Source organism: Impatiens glandulifera, unplaced genomic scaffold (genome assembly GCF_907164915.1).
Source record: "Impatiens glandulifera unplaced genomic scaffold, dImpGla2.1, whole genome shotgun sequence".
NCBI classification, from domain to species: domain Eukaryota; kingdom Viridiplantae; phylum Streptophyta; class Magnoliopsida; order Ericales; family Balsaminaceae; genus Impatiens; species Impatiens glandulifera.
The window spans coordinates 39,494-57,771 of record NW_025919597.1 but is presented as its reverse complement, the minus strand read 5'-3'; the positions used below and the strand labels follow the sequence as shown (position 1 = coordinate 57,771).

The 18,278-nt window shown below is 33.2% G+C and overlaps 1 long non-coding RNA gene across 1 annotated transcript; it reads right to left on the bottom strand.

Moving 5' to 3' along the window:
* Nucleotides 1-9,787: 9,787 nt before the first annotated feature.
* Nucleotides 9,788-11,326, bottom strand: LOC124918241. The gene is made up of 4 exons (XR_007097355.1): nucleotides 11,104-11,326; nucleotides 10,483-10,662; nucleotides 10,186-10,253; nucleotides 9,788-10,104 (listed from the first exon to the last, which is right to left on the bottom strand). It is a non-coding gene; the product is annotated as an uncharacterized LOC124918241 (long non-coding RNA).
* Nucleotides 11,327-18,278: the final 6,952 nt, after the last annotated feature.

The following is an 18,278-nucleotide window of genomic DNA, read 5'->3' as shown; positions in this document are numbered from 1 at the left end:
TCCATATGTAAAAGTTCTAGGAGACGGCTGGATTGTGATTTCCCTTTGCTTTTGAACGATGATCTGCCCTGTTTGCCTAACTGGCAAGCAGTGCAAATCTTGTCCTTTGAAAACTGAAGATTGGGTAAACCAATAACTAGGTTATTTGAACATATGTTGTTAATGGTTTTAAAATTCAAGTGGTTCAAACGTTTATGCCATAACCATTTCTGGTCATTTTTGGCAATCATGCACATAGGATCAGATGTTTCTTTTTGCCAATTCATTTTATATGAGTTTCCTACTCTACTTCCAGTTAATAAAATATTTCCATCTTGGTCTTTAACTAAACATACATGAGTTTGAAAATCTACTAACAAACCATTATCACATAGTTGACTGATACTGATTAAATTATAACACAAGTTGTCAACCAGCAGAACATCATTAATGGTTAGGTTACCATGGATAATCTTACCCTTACCCATGGTCTTACCCTTCTTGTTGTCACCAAATTTGATTTTAGGTCCAGAGCAATCTGATATATCAGTGAGGAGTCGTCTGTTTCCTGTCATATGTCTGGAACATCCGTTGTCAAGATACCATACAGATTCCTCCAGTCCTTCATTTATTTGTACCTACATATATAGATATTTACAATCTTTTGGTACCCATCTTTAATTGGGTCCTCGATCAATCAGTCCCTTAGGAATCCATATTTGAATTATTCTGATGAATTTCCCATTTTGCGTTGTGATTAATGCTTTTGTTTTTGACTTAGCAGACGATTTTCTGCTAGCCACTAATCCTTTAGCTTTTGAAGAAAATTTTCTTTTAAAACTCATTGACTTAGAGTCAGGTTTTGGATTTCCCAACTTATTAGCATTTTCTAGCTTATTCTTAAGCCAGCTAACAGTTGGTGGAACATAAACTATTTTATTTTTAAAAGCCACTTCTTCATGTATAGGATCAGATTCAATGTCTGTCATACTTCCTTTGACAAAACTTATTGGCTTATGTTTGTCATTTGGCTTTGACTTTTTGCAGGACATATTAGGATCATTGCTATCGAATCCCAATCCGGATCTAGATCCAGCAGGTTTCAACATGCTGATCTGATATCTGACAGCATCACCAAACCTAGTCCATGCACTGACAATGTAGTTCAGTCTCTTGTTTTCAGATGAAAGAGTTTGAATTTGTTCCTTGAGCATCTTATTCTCAGATGAGATCTCTGTTAAGTTTTCATCAAAAACATTTGATTCGGGTTTTTGCTTTGAAGAGAAAGCGGTTGATTCATATTTAACTTTCATTTCATAAAAAGTGTCAGCTAACTTTTTGTAATCAACAGCCATTTCATTGAGTGCATTAGTTAACTCCTCGTTTGTAAATTTTGGTGCATATGTATCATTTAACTTAGATTGGTCATCTGCCATCAGACATGTTACAGCTTCATTTTCTTTTTCAACAGGAGACTCCTCCGAATCGCTGTCAGCCTATCTAGATTTGTTCTGACTGCAAATGAATGCTTCCTGGTTGTTCTTTGCTTGAGGGCTCACTCCGTGGATCTGGCTGAGCTTATCCCATATTTCTTTTGCAGTGGAACAGGACTTAATCTCACAGAACATCTTCGTGTGGAGAGACTGGAACAGAATGTTCTTAGCAACATTATCCAGGTTGTTGGTCACCTTATCTTCACTGGTCCACTCACTTCTTGGCTTTGAAATCTTTATGGGGCCATCAGTGATAACACTCCACATGTCATAGTCAATAGCGGCCAAGTGAGCTTGCATCTTTATCATCCACATATCATAGTTGTCCTTTGACAGAAGAGTAATTTCATTTATGCAAGACATGCTTTGGATTCTTGATGCTTGAGAATAGAAACAAGGCTCTGATACCAATTGATAGGATCGGCTTTATCAATAGAGACGGGGGTCTGGCTAATGAAAAAGGCTTATGAAAAACGGTTTGATAGAAATCCTGTTAGGGATTAATATCTCTTTCTATTCTACGCAAACTTTTGTAAACACTTGAAACATATTTAAGGCGGAATTGTTTACTTGGGTTTGAAGCACAAGATGAAATATGAAAAAATGACAGAAATGAAGAACACAGCAGTTTGTTTATGGATGTTCGGAGAAACTCTCCTACGTCACCCCTTCTTCCAACCACCGGAAGGATTCACTATATGATGAGAATCAAATACAGTTTACACACACACTTAGCTCACTATTGAACAGAACACTTTCTGTTCAATTACAAGAAGATGAAGAATATCACTAAGCTAATGGTGTTTTGATTCTAGATCTCTCTCTCTCGATTCACACACAGTACAATCAGAAAGAAGCTTCACAGAATAAGTTCAGTAAGCAAGATGATTGAGTAGTCTCTCTCTGGAAAATCAGAATGCTTGTTCGTAGGATTGCTTGAAAGAATCGATAAGTCCGTGCTTCGTCCGTTGTCCTTAGGATTGATTAAATACTGAGCAGGAGCTAACGGTCGAATCTTTAAGAATGATACGTGGCACTCTTCAATTGGAAAGCCTTCATTGTACACAGCAGGTTCTGAGCACAAGGATCGTGGCCGTACCGAACTGGTAGTGCGCCGAATATTCCATCAGAGATGTACCTGCAAAACGGGTAATGTGAGGAAAATTCTTCTACGTGGCATTCCTTGATTGGATGCATATAGCTGTTGTACTAATCTTCACTGGAAAGTGGAGCAGGAGTAGGGTACATCTATAGCACGTGGGTAGGAGAAATGCTAGATTCAAGCGTACTACTTAAATAGAGCATTAGACGTATTTCAGTTAGACGGATTTGAGAAAATCAGTCTAATGAAATAAGTCAACTTCTTTTAATGAGAACGTCTATTAGACCGCCTGGTCTAATAGAATTAGACTCGCGTCTAATTACAATAACCATTAGACGGGTACGTCTAACTCCACTGAGTTAGACTGCCATGTCTAATTCTGGTTCTACCTCAGACTAATTTGAAGGAGTTAGACACACGTCTAACTTTCACTAATTAGACAACCCGTCTAATTATTACATAACCATTAAACCGGCACGTCTAACTTCACTGAGTTAGACTGCCACGTCTAATTTCGGTTCTTCCTCAGACTAATCTGAAGGAGTTAGACTCACGTCTAACTTTCACTAATTAGACAACCCGTCTAATTATTACATAACCATTAAACCGGCACGTCTAACTCCACTAAGTTAGACTGCCACGTCTAATTCCGGTTCTACCTCAGACTAATCTGAAGGAGTTAGACTCACGTCTAACTTTCACTTAATTAGACAACCCGTCTAATTATTACATAACCATTAAACCAGCACGTCTAACTCCACTGAGTTAGACTGCCACGTCTAATTCCGGTTCTACCTCAGACTAATTTGAAGGAGTTAGACTCACGTCTAACTTTCACTTAATTAGACAACCCGTCTATTTATAATATCTATTAGACTTACACGTCTAACTCCGATAAGTTAGATTGTACGTCTAATTCTATTAGACTTGTGTCTAATTCCGCGTATTCATTAGATTACCCGTCTAATTCTTTACGTCTATTAGACTTACACGTCTAACTCCGATGAGTTACACTGTCCGTCTAATTCTATTAGACTATCCGTCTAATTCCGTGTATTCATTAGACTACCCGTCTAATTCTTTACACATCTATTAGACTTACACGTCTAACTCCGATGAGTTAGACTGTCCGTCTAATTCTATTAGACTCACGTCTAATTCCATTAGACTATCCGTCTAATTTCGTGTATTCATTAGACTACCCGTCTAATTCTTTACACATCTATTAGACTTACACGTCTAACTCCGATGAGTTAGATTGTACGTCTAATTCTATTAGACTTGCGTCTAATTTATACGTCTATTAGACTGCACGTCTAACTCCGATGAGTTAGACTATGAGTCTAATTTAATGCGAATGAAAATCAAGATCGGTCTAATGGCCTTCATTAGATTCTAGTCAAGAGACATGTTGTCTCAATACACCTGTATTGAAACTTATAAATTATTTTATCATCAAAATATCAATGGATAAATTATTTCAACACTTAGTTAAAATAATTTGACCCAACACCACCTATTCGAGATTCTAACATGCTTATCTCTAATAATGTGGTGTGATCCCAACAAGAGATGATTGGAAAAGACCTTTCATAAGGATGTCGTACACCATTTACAACAACACCATCTAGGTAGCATAACTTAAAAAGAAAACATGTTAGTGAATATTTAATGTTGGGTCAAATTATTGTGACTAAGGATCAAATTATTTTGACTAACGGAATTTTGATGATGAGTTTGTGTAAAACTTGAATAAGAAGGAAACTAAGACGTCTAATTATTTTTGTGCAGGTGCATTAAAACATGCTAAGTTAGACTTAGTCTGAATGAGGTTCATTATACTTACTGGCTATTAGACGCATTGAGTTAGACGTGCAGTCTAACAGACGTAGTTAGACTTGTAGTCTTACAGATACGTAGTTAGACGTGCAGTCTAACAGATACGTAGTTAGACGTGCAGTCTAACAGACGTAGTTAGACGTGTAGTCTAACAGACGTAGTTAGACGTGCAGTCTAACGTATACGTAGTTAGACGTGCAGTCTAACAGACGTAGTTAGACGTGCAGTCTAACATATACGTAGTTAGACGTACAGTCTAATAGATACGTAGTTAGACTTGGTGGTCTAATGGATCCTGATATTAGACGGGGGCGTCTAACTTCATTAGACTTGTTAGTCTAATTGGAACACGTCTAATGCATTGCTTCAGCAATTACTTGAAGCTAGCATCTGTCTATCCACAATCAACTAGCTGTACGCTACTCCTGCTCCACTAATCCGTGCAGATTAGTACGATAGCCAGTTACATCCAATAAATTAATGCCACGTAAGAACATATTCTTCCCACTAGTTGTTTCTTGCAGGACAATCTTAGAAGAATATTCAGCGCATTACCAGATTGGTACGACCACGTTCATGGTGCTTAGTGTCTGATGTACCTGTGTACTAAGGAGGCTCTCCAATGGGTATTTGCCACGTGTCATTGTAGAAGATTCGACCATTGGTACTTGTTCTTTATTTAAAGATCTTCAAGGACAACAGACGAGTTACGACACACAAGATAATACACGAACGAACTAATGAACTTACAATCTAAAGAATTGCTTTTTGGCTTACTGTTTTTGTACATCAAGAGAGAGATAGAATCAAAGTAATGTCTAGCTGAGTGATATTCTTCAATATACTGTAAGTTGAACAGAGTATGTTCTATTCAATAGTGAGCTACCTTTACAACTGTATTTAATTCTAAGAAAAGTATGAGAGTGGTTGGAAGAAGGGGTGACGTATGAGAGTTTTGCTCCGAACATCCATAAATATCTCTTTGTGTCATTTACATTTTGTCATCTTCTCCTTCATCGGTTCTTAGCTTCAAACTTGAGCAAACGTTTTCGCACTTGAATCGTTCAAGAGTTTGCAAGGGTTTGTGAAGAATAAAAAGTGATACAAATCCCTAACAGGATTTCTATCAAACCGTTTTTGTACTAAGTTGTCATCAATAGTTAGACCCCTGTCTCTATTGGTGTCACTGATCATTTCATTTAATATTTATAAAACATAAACAAGAGAGTACTTATAAGTTAATAGAATATTTACCAATAAAAATGTTAGAGGTCCATCAAAATAGGATTTTTTTTTCTTGATTTGTTTTCCATTTTCGGACACTTTCAACCAATCCTTGTAGTGTGAATTTGCATTAGTTAAGGTTCTTTATGTTCTCAACATCCATTAAAGATTTGAGAATTTTGAACCTGAATTAATATAATACACGTGTAAGTATTCACAATATAAATAGATATATAATAGAATTGAAAAATGTTTACTTGGATTATGAATTTTGAACTACACATAAAAAACTTGAGACAACAAAGACAACTAAGTCAATTTTAAAATCGTTGTATGCACTTGTGTTACTTAATATTTTGGCTATCATAAAATTTGTTTCAGGAGCTGAAGTTGATTCCTTTACCTCCCATCTTACCCTCGAAACCTTCAAGAATGAATAATAATCAAAGTCATGTATGTCCATCCCAATGGACTCGACTATGTCCATTGGCCCTCTAGGGAGGTTCAACACAGACTAGACAAGGTCTTCATCGATAAGCATGTGATCACCATTGACCAATAAGAACTCTTCTCATGGTCGAAAATGCTCACTACGTGTTTGGAAAAATGAACAGGGCACTTGGAGACACCCAATGTAAGAAGAGAACCAAACCCGATTTCCTTGACAACTTCCTTCTATTCTTCACTAAGTTTTTGAATTATGTTGAAAAGCTCCATCGGGGTTGTTCTTGTTTTATATACTATTTTCCGTTTTTTGGTTTTGGGGGGATTTGGTATTTCTTGATCGAGAGATGTAGTTGTAGCAGTATTTGTAGAAGTGAGAATAGAAACGATTCACCAGTTGTCGATGACTTCGTCTTCGTCTTCCTATTCCTCTTCCTTTCACATTTATTCTTTATAACCCTATAAAACAAAATTTTCAGTAAAAGAAGAAAAAATAGTAATTTACAAATGAAATGAAATAAACTGGTGTAATACTAATGAAAATAATAGAAATACAATATTAATCAAAATAAACTACCTCTCGGATTTATCGTTGGCACCGTTGTTGTTGGATACAGTGACGATTTCGTTAATGTTGTTACATACCGTCAAGACGATTTCTCGGGCGTTGGATACTTCCACTAGCATGTTGTTGTCATCGTTTTGTGACATTTTCAGAAGTAATATTCGTAGAGTAGAAGAATAATACAAGGGTTTGAAAATTGAATGATGATCGTTGAGAGAGAAAGTGAATAGTGGGAGTAGAAAGTAAAAAGTGGGATTGCAGCGGGAAAATTTTGTTTTTATTCCTTCAGTGAGTGTAGTTAGCTTCACATAAATGAACTCTTATAAACCCTGTAAATAGAAATGAAGAAAATATCACTAGGTTGCGCTTGCTTCACTCCTATCCGCGCTGTAAATACCTAGTGAAGCAAGCATCACTAGGTTGCGCTTGCTTCACTCCTATCTATGCTGTAAATACGTAGTGAAGTAAGCATCACTACGTAGCGCTTGCTTCACTCCTATCCGCACTGTAGATACTTAGCGAAGAAAACATCACTAGGTAGTGTTTGCTTCACTCTTATTCGCGCTGTAAATACCTAGTGAAGAAAGCATCATTAGGTAGCACTTGTTTCACTCTTATTTGCGTTGTAAATACCTACTGAAGCAATCTTTACTGTTAGCGCTATAATCACTAATATAAGTGTTGTAAATAAATACTTAGTGAAACAATCTTCATTGGTTAACGCTATAATCACTAATACAAGTTCCGTAAATAAATACCTAGCGAAGCAATCTTCACTAGCACTACAACAAAAAAGACATTTGGCGACTCTTAAAAAGACTTCTGCCAACCCTTAAAAGCGTCGCCAAAAATATCACTGACCCTTATTTTTGCATCGCTATAAGCAGGGTGGGCACAAGTTCTTACAACGCTTATTTAAGCGTCGGTAATATGAATTTAAGCGTCGCTAAAACCCATTTAATTTTGTTTGTATTTTTTTAAAATTAAAAAATCATTAAAAACATTTAAAAATCCCTTTCTATTCATTAAAAACAATTTAAATAATAACAAAAATTACCATTATAATGAGCATCCTAGCTAGTGATGACATCTACAAATCATATAACGCAATGCTACGATCACTAAACCCAAAATAAAATAAAATTAATGAACCAACAATTCTATTTGATCAACATAAATTATAAGACTATATATGGTTCAATCAATACATATTTTAAATCATTCATCTAAAAATACCTACCTTCTTGATGTTGCCAAAATATTTGGTTCTTCAGAAAATATAACTATGTCTTTATCCCACTCAAACCTGTTTACTGGCCGGGACCTATTTACACGAAACAACAGCCAATCGATTTCCACATCATCCAAATGCTCGATGAAAGGGATAAAAAAGAGATTAATACCTATTGGGTCTCAAATGTCTAGTTGAGCACCAACAGTGGCGAAGTATGAACCATCCCATTGGTAATCAACAGCCCTAACAAATCGCCCCAAATCAACAACTGGTTCATTTTTAACATCCTTATTGAACACATAAAATACCTCTTATTATTATTAGTAGATAAATTTGTTGGATTATTTGATATATAATAATCCTAAACTATGGTCTAAACGTGTTCAAATGAGCAAGAAGAGAAGGGATGCTAATGTTCAACCACAATCGTAACCAAACTCTTACACAGGAAAGATAAGTGTTTCTAAATAGGGCTTTTGTTGAAATACATTATGATATGGTTGATGACTTTAACTAAAAGGTGGAGGAGGCCTCAAGTTCGATGTTCATTAAGAACACCCTCATTTAAGTGAGGATCATAGATGTGGGTTGTCATTTAAATAATGTAGAGATACTGTTATTTTCCAATCACTTGTGGGTGTTGTTGCTAGTAAACAAGCATAAGATAACAATAGAACAAAACAAAAACTGAGCAAACATAAACTAGAAGCTACTCTAGTAGATGTCATCAATATAGACTCTTACAGGGGGGTCAAAAATTAGTAATGACTCTTCGAGGCCTTTGTTAATGCATCATACATTTGTTAATAGACTTACTAAAAATCAGGTCACGACACCATAAATACAGTCCATCCAAATGGGATTATTTGAAACAATTGTAGTAATGTTTCTAGTGCAGTTTGAGAAAAGCTATTCACCAAAACATTTGAAACATGGACGAATGTCTAAATTATTTCCATAAAAAAATTTAAAAGAAAATCTATTGCCAGCCAACAGTCATTTTGTGTCAAATGACTTACAAGACAAAGCTGCATTCTATCAAAACGGTAACTGTCTACAACAACAAAATTATTTTTCCCAATAGAAATCATCATCAACTGTGTCCCATGAACAATAAAATAAGAACGGAATAGCATTAACATTCATTATTTCCCTTGAGAAGTATGTTTAATGTGTTTGGTATCTAAATGCTTCAAATAACTTACCTAAAAAAATTCCAAAGATACATATATTCAGGGAGTTTGAGGATGTGGCTGTTCTTTTAATCACTGAGGAAAGGATACACATAATCCACTATTTATTTTCTTCCCAAGTTGCATCAATAATTAAAACTAAACAACATAAACAATTCTGTTGCTAAAAGTATAACTCTACAAGTAACACACAATCATCAAACTTCCACTTACGTTGTCCAAAAGGGAGTTATTTAGTATAGAATCCCAGCTTTCGTTATCTAAACTAAGCACTTCAACCTCCCCATTATCATATGTAATCTACAAAAGATAGGCTAGGACATCTGAAGCAAACAATTGTAGAGGAGCTTAAAAGGATGGATTACAACATAGGAAAGAGCATAAACTAGACAATAATTTTAGTCATCTGTATGTAATAAGAAAATCTCATAAATATATCTATATCAATAATAGAAATGGAACATAAAAAAGGCAGTAACAAAAAAAATATCCAGAGCACTTCACAAGGACTGGATGGTTGTGGGTTTGAGCCTTCGTGACCATTTAAAAGAAGAAAAACTACACAAGGACTGGACTGAAGCAACCCTGGGAATTTGCACTCTGTAGTGACTTTCAGAGATATATAAATATTTGCATAACAGTTCCATAAAGCTATTGAATTGATTTGGAATTATTTTTAAGCTGTTTAGGATTTAGGATTTAGGCTGTGTGGAATGTTTTATAGTTGTGAAACTTTATTTAAACCAAATCAAGCATAGTTGCAACTCTTTTTTCTAGAATACTTTCTAAAGGCTTATTACATAATCACTAATAATAACAGGATGAACAGAACTTTTATCCTGTTTTTTCCACGGATGAGAATATCTCATTACTAGAAATTTTATCATTTTATTTTATAAGAGAATCCATTCCTTATCTATGCATGAAGCACAGATATATACCCATTTTCCAGCAATTAAGAATTTAGAGTGGCAAAAACCTTATGCTTCTTATTTTGAGGATCTAACACGTCCACATCCGCTGAGAAATAGCTGAGAACAAAATTTAAGACTATCACAAAAGGTCATTGAACCATTTTCTAAGAATAAGAGTTAAGAGAAGCAAATGCTAACCAATTATCAAGCGGCGACCATAATCTTATTTTCTGTCCCACTAATTGCTGTCCGTTGTTTCCATCATCCTACATGATTAAGACTTATGAAGCTGTAAGTATTGGCATGGGATGGGTCATCAAAACATAATTCTATCCAAGCATAGTTCTTCCTTTTTGCCTTGTTGAAATTCATGAGTGATCAAGTCAAAACCATGACTTTATGTCCTTAGCTAATAAACTGTTTCAAGGAAGAACGACTGCACTGAAATGTAACCTCAAACATAATATAAAGAACTACGCTGATTGGATAACTTACTCTTGTTATTAAATAATTCTCAAAAACCCCTTCATCTAACATATGTTCTAATGCAGAATAAATTCCACAATCCTTCAACAAGATCAGCTTGTGAAGGCCATCTTCTGCTTTAGATGGATCAGGGAAGATTCTGCCAAAGATGGCGTCAGTTCTTATCTGTGATTCTTCAGAGCCATTTTCCTGCAATAAATTATTTAAAATATCCCAAAATATATGAGATGAATATTCATACTAGAATCATCATACTTCTAAAATGGAAAAAACACATATTTATACATTAACTTTCTAAAAGGGCAAATATACCATGATGCAATTTTCACCAGAACTACATAATACTGAAGAGTCAGAATAAGGTTTTCTCCTGAGAAATTCTTTAAATAAAATGAAAAATGTGTAATTCCAAGGAAACTAACCCTGGAGCGTCAACAAGGATAGTAAATAAGCTGGAAGTTCAGCTTTCAGTTAGTAATTCAACATTTCAGTTAGAAGTTCAGTAATTCAATTAGTAGTTAAGTAGCAGTTAGTAAATCATTATTGAGTTGAAAAAGTTCAAACTTATGGACAGTTATTAGTGTGTGAATCACTCAATTGACAGAAAGGAACATGAGAAAGGTAACGAACCAGAAAGAAATTGTAGAGTGATCCAGGAGAAAAACAACATGAAGCGCAACGAACGATCTGACGCCTCTATCTGTCCGCTAAGTTTTGTTCTTTGTGTTTGTGAATTCGCCCTTTGATTCTACGCTACCACTGCTGGCATTTGTAGAACAAGAACTCATCTTCTCTTCTAATCAATTCAGAGTGTGATTTTTCGAGAGAAAGGGAACTCAAAGTGAGCGACTTCCATTTGTTTGGGCAGTGAGTCTGATGACGAGGGTCTGATTAGGGTTTAAGAGAGAAAAGAAATTAGAATATTGGTTTCTAATTTAAAAAAAAATTCTACGTTAATTTTTATTCATAAATTTAATATAACATTTAATTTGAATTATTTTTTATTTAATTAAATTTAAATAATAATTAATTAAAGTACAAATGTTTATAAAAAAATTAATAATGAAATTTAATAATTATGTTATAAAAAATTAATAATTAAATTTTAATATTAATAAAATTAATAATTAAATTTTAATGTTAATAAAATTATAAGTCAAATTTAATTTAAAATATTAAAATAATGAAATAAAATATTTATAATGTTAAAAAATAAAAAATATTAAAATTTATAATAGTTAAAGTATGAAATTCTCTATTTATATAAAAAAAAATTAATAAAGGTTGGTGTATGTATAAAGGTCGGCCAAAGTTTAGTTTTTTTTTTTTTTTTTAACCACGCTTAATATGCGTTGACATATAAGGGTCGCCTAAGATATGTTTTTGTTGTTGTGTAGTTAGCGCTTGTTTAACTCATATGAGTGCAGTAAATAACTAGTGAAGGAATCTTCATTTACCCTATTTAATTCTCCAGTAGTGTTAAATGAACGCATACATGTTTTACATGAACGAATAAAGGTTTTACATTAATGTGTTACTGGTTTTACATAAAAATTTATATATATATTAAGGATTATTAAGGATTATTTTAACGAATAATTATTTTAAGCATTAATAATTCTCGAATAGAGTATATATTAAGGATTAAATGTTTTTACATTAACGCTGAAAGGTATTTACTTTAATGTGTTAGTGGTTTTTCATAAAAAAAAAATTTAAAAACATATATATTTATAAAATATAGTAAATTGAAGAAAGCTTCACCTAATAACGCCTCTCTTCATTCAGTTTTACATTACGCTTCAGATGAACCCAAAAATAAATTTGGGTTCCGGATCTCTCTTTTCCTTTCAACACAACCACTAATTTAATATTAAAATAATCATGCTGAATTGTTATTAGTCCAGAATAAGGAAACACCCTATTCAGCGGTAGCGAGGAACCAGACTGATATATATATATATATATATATATATATATATATATATATATATATATATATATATATATATATATATATATATATATATATATATATATATATATATATATATATATATATATATATATATATATATATATATTATTTGTGAATGTTTAACAATCCAAACTCCTTTTGTCTAATAATTGAAACTTGGTAAAATATAGATATTCTAACTTATTTCAATATATATTTTTATTATAATTTAAATTATTCAATTATAATGTGTCGACTAAACACGTCTTATAAAAGTTATTTATGTGTGAATCAATGTTAAGATAGAATGTTCGTAATAACTATGAATTAATAATTTTATTCGAGAAAATATTAATTTTTTCATAATTATATTCAAGAAAATATTAATTTTTTTAATTCACTTTAATTAGTCTCTTATAATAGGTTATTATTATTTTTTTCAAGTGTGAAATGCACAATGAATAGTTATTCTTTTTTAAATAAATAAAATATGTGTAGAAAAAAAATTTAATTTTATAATTACAATTAAAAAGGTATGAAAATATAAAATATATTTAATAAATTATTCTCAAAATTTAATAAACAAAATTCGAATAAAAACCAAATAACACAAACCAATAACTTTTTATTTTATATTTAAATATACAATTGTAAAATTCTCATTTTTATTTTTCATGTTAGAATATTACTAGAGAAATTATTATATATTAATATATAATATGATATTTTATTATTTAATTATTATTTTTATATTCTCTGTCTATTTTGATTATCTAAAATTCCAATTATTTATTATATTCATTTATGTAAAATTTATACTATGTGAGTCCACCTAGAATGCGATATTCATCCGTTCAAATTATATAGTCGATTTTTTTTATATTTATTTATTTTTTACATGATTAAGAACCCCTATATATTTTGTGCCCTTATATTTGGAAGAAGGGCAAAAATATGTTTTAAGTTTGAGATATATATTAGAAAAATATAATTAAAGAAAAAACACCTTGCTTAGCTAGCATAATTTTCTTTGCATTATGTAATTTTATTCATTAAAAAATGTTTTTTATTTGGGGAACTTTCTTATAGTTTTATTTATTTATTTATTAGTTTAACAAGTCATTCAATTTAATAAAAGATATTTAAAAACTCTTAAACTTCATAACTCATTTGGTTTTGGTTCACCTGCAAAAATAGTAAGAAAACTAAATTATCTTAATAAAATTTGAAACGTTATTAATAATTAGTTTGTGCCCAATATACTTGAATGTTACATAACTATGACTATTGATTTGTTGGATGGAGCAGGCACAAACTTGAATGCTGAAGAATTACAGGTAACATTGATTTTCCTATGGCAACTACGGCGGCATAAATCCTCACAATTTTTAATACAAAAATCTCCATACGTATAATTCTCACATGCTCCAAGACAGGGATCGAGGCAATCTTTGCAATCTTCACCCTCCCCGTAAATATTTGTGAATAATAGTGACGGTAATATTATAAACAGTATTATTTTCATTGTGTAACTCTATGAATGTGTGTATTCTATTACCTCTTCATTTATAGGTTATTAATAATAATTACTTAAATTAATATTAAAATTTAAATAAAATCTTAAATAATTATCTAAGGATTTATTACTAAGAAGAAAAGAATTAGGTATTAATATAAGGAAATATAGTATTAAATTAGGTACAATTATAAAACAAATTCTTAAATAATTATCTAAGGATTTATTACTAAAAAGAAAAGAATTAGGTATTAATATAAGGAAAGATAGAATTAAATTAGGTACAATTATAAAACAAAAGCTTAAATAATAATCTAAGGATTTATTACTAAAAAGAAAAGAATTAGGTATAAATATAAACAAAGATAGTATTAAATTAGATATTAATGTAAGGAAATATTATTCAACAAACTATAGTATTTGATTATTTATTTTATTGCATTTTAATGGTTATTAATATAAAGAAACATTATTCATATATCTATAATATTATAATATTAAATTTTACTCATCAAATTTATACATTTATTTTCATTAAAATTATTTTTATAAATTTATAAGCCCGTTAAGGAATTTAAAAATAAAATAAATTATTATTTAATAAAATTGCTGTATTAATTTATTCTAAAATAATTAAAACAAGAGAAATAATAGAGAACGAGAAAAATATTGACAAGAAATGTGTAAGGAATGATGTGTCATTTCTTTAGTGGATTAATAATCTGAAAATTCTCTCTTATTAAATTTTTAATCCATTCAAAGACTAATACATCATTCACCATACATTTCTTGCTAATATTTTTCTCGCTCTATATCATTTCTCTTAAAATAAATCCATAAAATATAAAAAAAATAAATAATAAATAAAATAGACAAAAATAAATTACGTGTCTATTAATTAATTTTGTGTAACAAAGAAAAAAAGAGAAAGGAGAAGGTCAAAAGAGGCCAAAGCCGTTTGACCCAAATTAAACACGACATAATATGTCTATACCAATGAGAGATGTGTTAGGGAGGTAACGGCCAGACTGACGCCCAAACTAACGGCCAAAACACAAAACGCGATGGCATCTTGGAATGCTGATGGAGCTCCACGAAGTATTCAAACACGCGTTGGTGGTCTGGCTTCGTCTTCTTTCTCCCAACATCCAGATAAGAACAATTGGTTTCCTTGAATAACGATGAAGTCCAACTTCTTTATTACATAGCCAAAACGAAAAGTTAAAAAATGGAAATGATCATAGTAGTCGTGTGATAATTTCCCCTACATTTGTAGCTCGTCATATTCCTCAAAATGATAGCATTCGACGAGCAAGTGACAAGTCCATAAATGATTTTGTCCAAATTCGGCCAACTTGGACAATCAACCGACCAAAGTTGGCTATAAAGAGATCCTCTATGTTAGGATCGATGACAACAGTAGAAGGGGATTGAATATTGTTGTTCTATTTTTCACTTAAATGCGATTTTAATCCTGTTAGAGATTGAAAATTAGTTTCTATTCCTGAAAAAATCGTAGCAAGCTCTTGAACGGTTTCAAGTGAGGAAAATGCTTGCCGGATTTAAAGCGGAAGATATATGACTAAATGAAGCAATGAAAAGACAACACAAGATTTTATGGATGTTCGGAGATAAAACTCCTACGTCACCCCTTCTTCTGTTTCTAGAAGGATTACACTAGAAGACTTTGATTTGTATAGCCTCTACACAAACTCACTCATATCACATGTCTTAACAATTGTTTGTCTGAACTTTTAGCTCTCACACTATCTTGTTGAACAGAAAACTATCTGTTCAACTTACACAATGATTAATGATCAACTTACTATCTTGTTGAGCCTTTAGTTAGCTTCTTTTCCTTGCTAGCTTTCTCTTCCAGGTTTCCTCCTCACTACTCTTCATCCTCTGCTATTTTCCCCCTTTTTAACATCAGCAACCCTTGATCGCTGATCCCCTATTTGCTTAATGAGTTCCATTACTTCGGCAATTTGCATTCCGATAGTGTCGATCTTCGAGGAGAATTCTCTGTTGAAATCGCCGAGGAAATAGTTCATTACATGTTTGAGCCTGATCAAGGATTCCTTGATTATTATAATCTCAATATTACCCTTCGTGACCTGGGCAAGGAGTTTGTCCTGGCCTAGACAATCGAGGCTGATGCTGACGAGGCATCTGACACCCGCTCCCTAAGAGATTCCACTTCTCCAAGGATATTGGCAATGCTTTGTTGAATGGGAGCTAGGGAGTCCTAGATGAGGCCACGAATATCCACCTTTCATTGAGATGACTCCTCTACTGAATGAGGAGTCGGCTATTGATGATGGAAGACGGCTGGTAATATGAAGGGGAGTAAACTTTTCACTTTCTGATATGGCTACTAAATTGTCAGCAACTAGATCAGGCCCTTTAGAAGATGGAGAGGATTGAGGAGAAAGCACATGATTTAGTGTTGTAGATGTGAATTCGAACTACTCAGCCTCTACATAATCGTCTTCGAATATTTCAGTTGTTGCTGCAGAGTGATTCGATGTTGCAAAGTAATTTGATGAAGCTAGGGAAAACAATGATTGTGGTAGGATTTACTTCCATCACTACATTAGAGTCCTCCTCTTGTGCTGTTGCGTCCTCCAGCCTTGCCTTATTTGCGTTAGAAGCCGTCTCGGCAGACTCTTCTATTGAGTTGAAGATTCGGTTGTTTGAGCTTTCAGCGGATTCCTCAAGGATTAACCTCCTTCTCCTTCCTGTTGTTGATCTCTTGGAGAGGGTTGTTGACTGTCCGCTCGACTATTGTACGGATGTTTCAAGGCTGGAGTCCTGCACCCCATTTAACATGATAAGGTAGGCATTGACCGTTCTAATGGTCAGAATCCTAGATGGATGGACGTTCACTCCCTTCCCTGCATTTACTTTGAGGTGCTCGAGTAGCCTCCTGATCTGCACAACAAATCCAGTATGGTGCTTCTTTGGGAGTCTCACAATGGACACTAGGGTTGTGAATAAAACCAATGACCAGTTGATGGCCATTCTTTTGGTGATGAACGCCGTTATCTCAAAACGGTCATTTGTGTACACACCGAAGGACCCCACCTTAGAGCGAAGGGATTTCGCAACATTGTTGAGTAGACAATATTTTGGCTTCATCAGCCTCTACTTTCCATGATTAAGAATGGGTTGATAGACTTCCGAGTCAACCGTCTGCATCTCCTTAATCTCATCAACCGGTATTTGGTCGAATACGGTGAGCCCTTCCGTCGGAATTCCGTCGGAAGCTCAAATTATTCAGAGAACGCCTCTTCGGAAACAATGATCTCAGTGCCTTTCACCTAACACTGGATTTTGTCCCCGGCGATCTTTGCTGTTGAAAAGAACTAGCGTACCTCAAGTTCTTGCACACTGTTGGGTCCCCCTAGGAACTTATTCAGCTTGGACGCTTCTAGCGTTCGAAACATCTCCACTATCTTTGGGATCCCAATATTGTCGACAGACTCGAAGTCTACCTGCAAAATGTTTTGAGAGAAGGAAGTCATTGCAGTTGCTTGAGATTTCAGAGAAAAGATGAAGAGCTTTAGTGTTAGGGTTTATATCGGAAATCGCAAGAGGGAGAATATTAATCACTTTTGAAATGGTGAGACGTTTAGAATGTTGGTCGCACATTTATATAACATGACAACCACGTGCCTTCATGTTATTTAAAAAAAATAAAGGAAAATATTTATTTTTAAAAATGTGACTGTTCATTATCCTAAGAGAGAGAATACGACAGAGTATTGATAAGATTGAAACGTTGTTCCACTCATCCGAAGAGTAGTCGTCTGATACTCACTAAGACAGCTGACAGACCGTGTTGTCCCCATGTCTTGTATTTTCGCTGAGTGTCACTACTCTGTTGAAGGCGTTCTACTGGCACAATGTAACATCTGAGTTTAAATTGTAGTCTTTGGCTATCACCTAAGTGTCATTACTTTTCTGAAATTACAAGTTGCTTATGCTTAGCCTCGTCTGATGTACAATGTCATTAGCCGACTCTTCATTTAGTTGAGTTAGAGACAGTTGTTTCAACATGTCTGGCTTATCAGTTGACCAATAGATTCCCCTAAATTTATGCATAATAAATTAATTTAAATCTAAAAGACCTAAAATATTTCTAAAGTAAGAAAACTTAATATCGAAAAGTGGCTTCATGAAGTCAGCCACTTGTTGATACTAAGTTTTCTAACTTTAGAAATATTTTAGATCACGTATTCCAACCAAATCAAATATAATAAATTTGACTTATAAATGACTTGTTGTATAATCACTATCCAAACCAAATCAAACAAGCCCTTATAATTG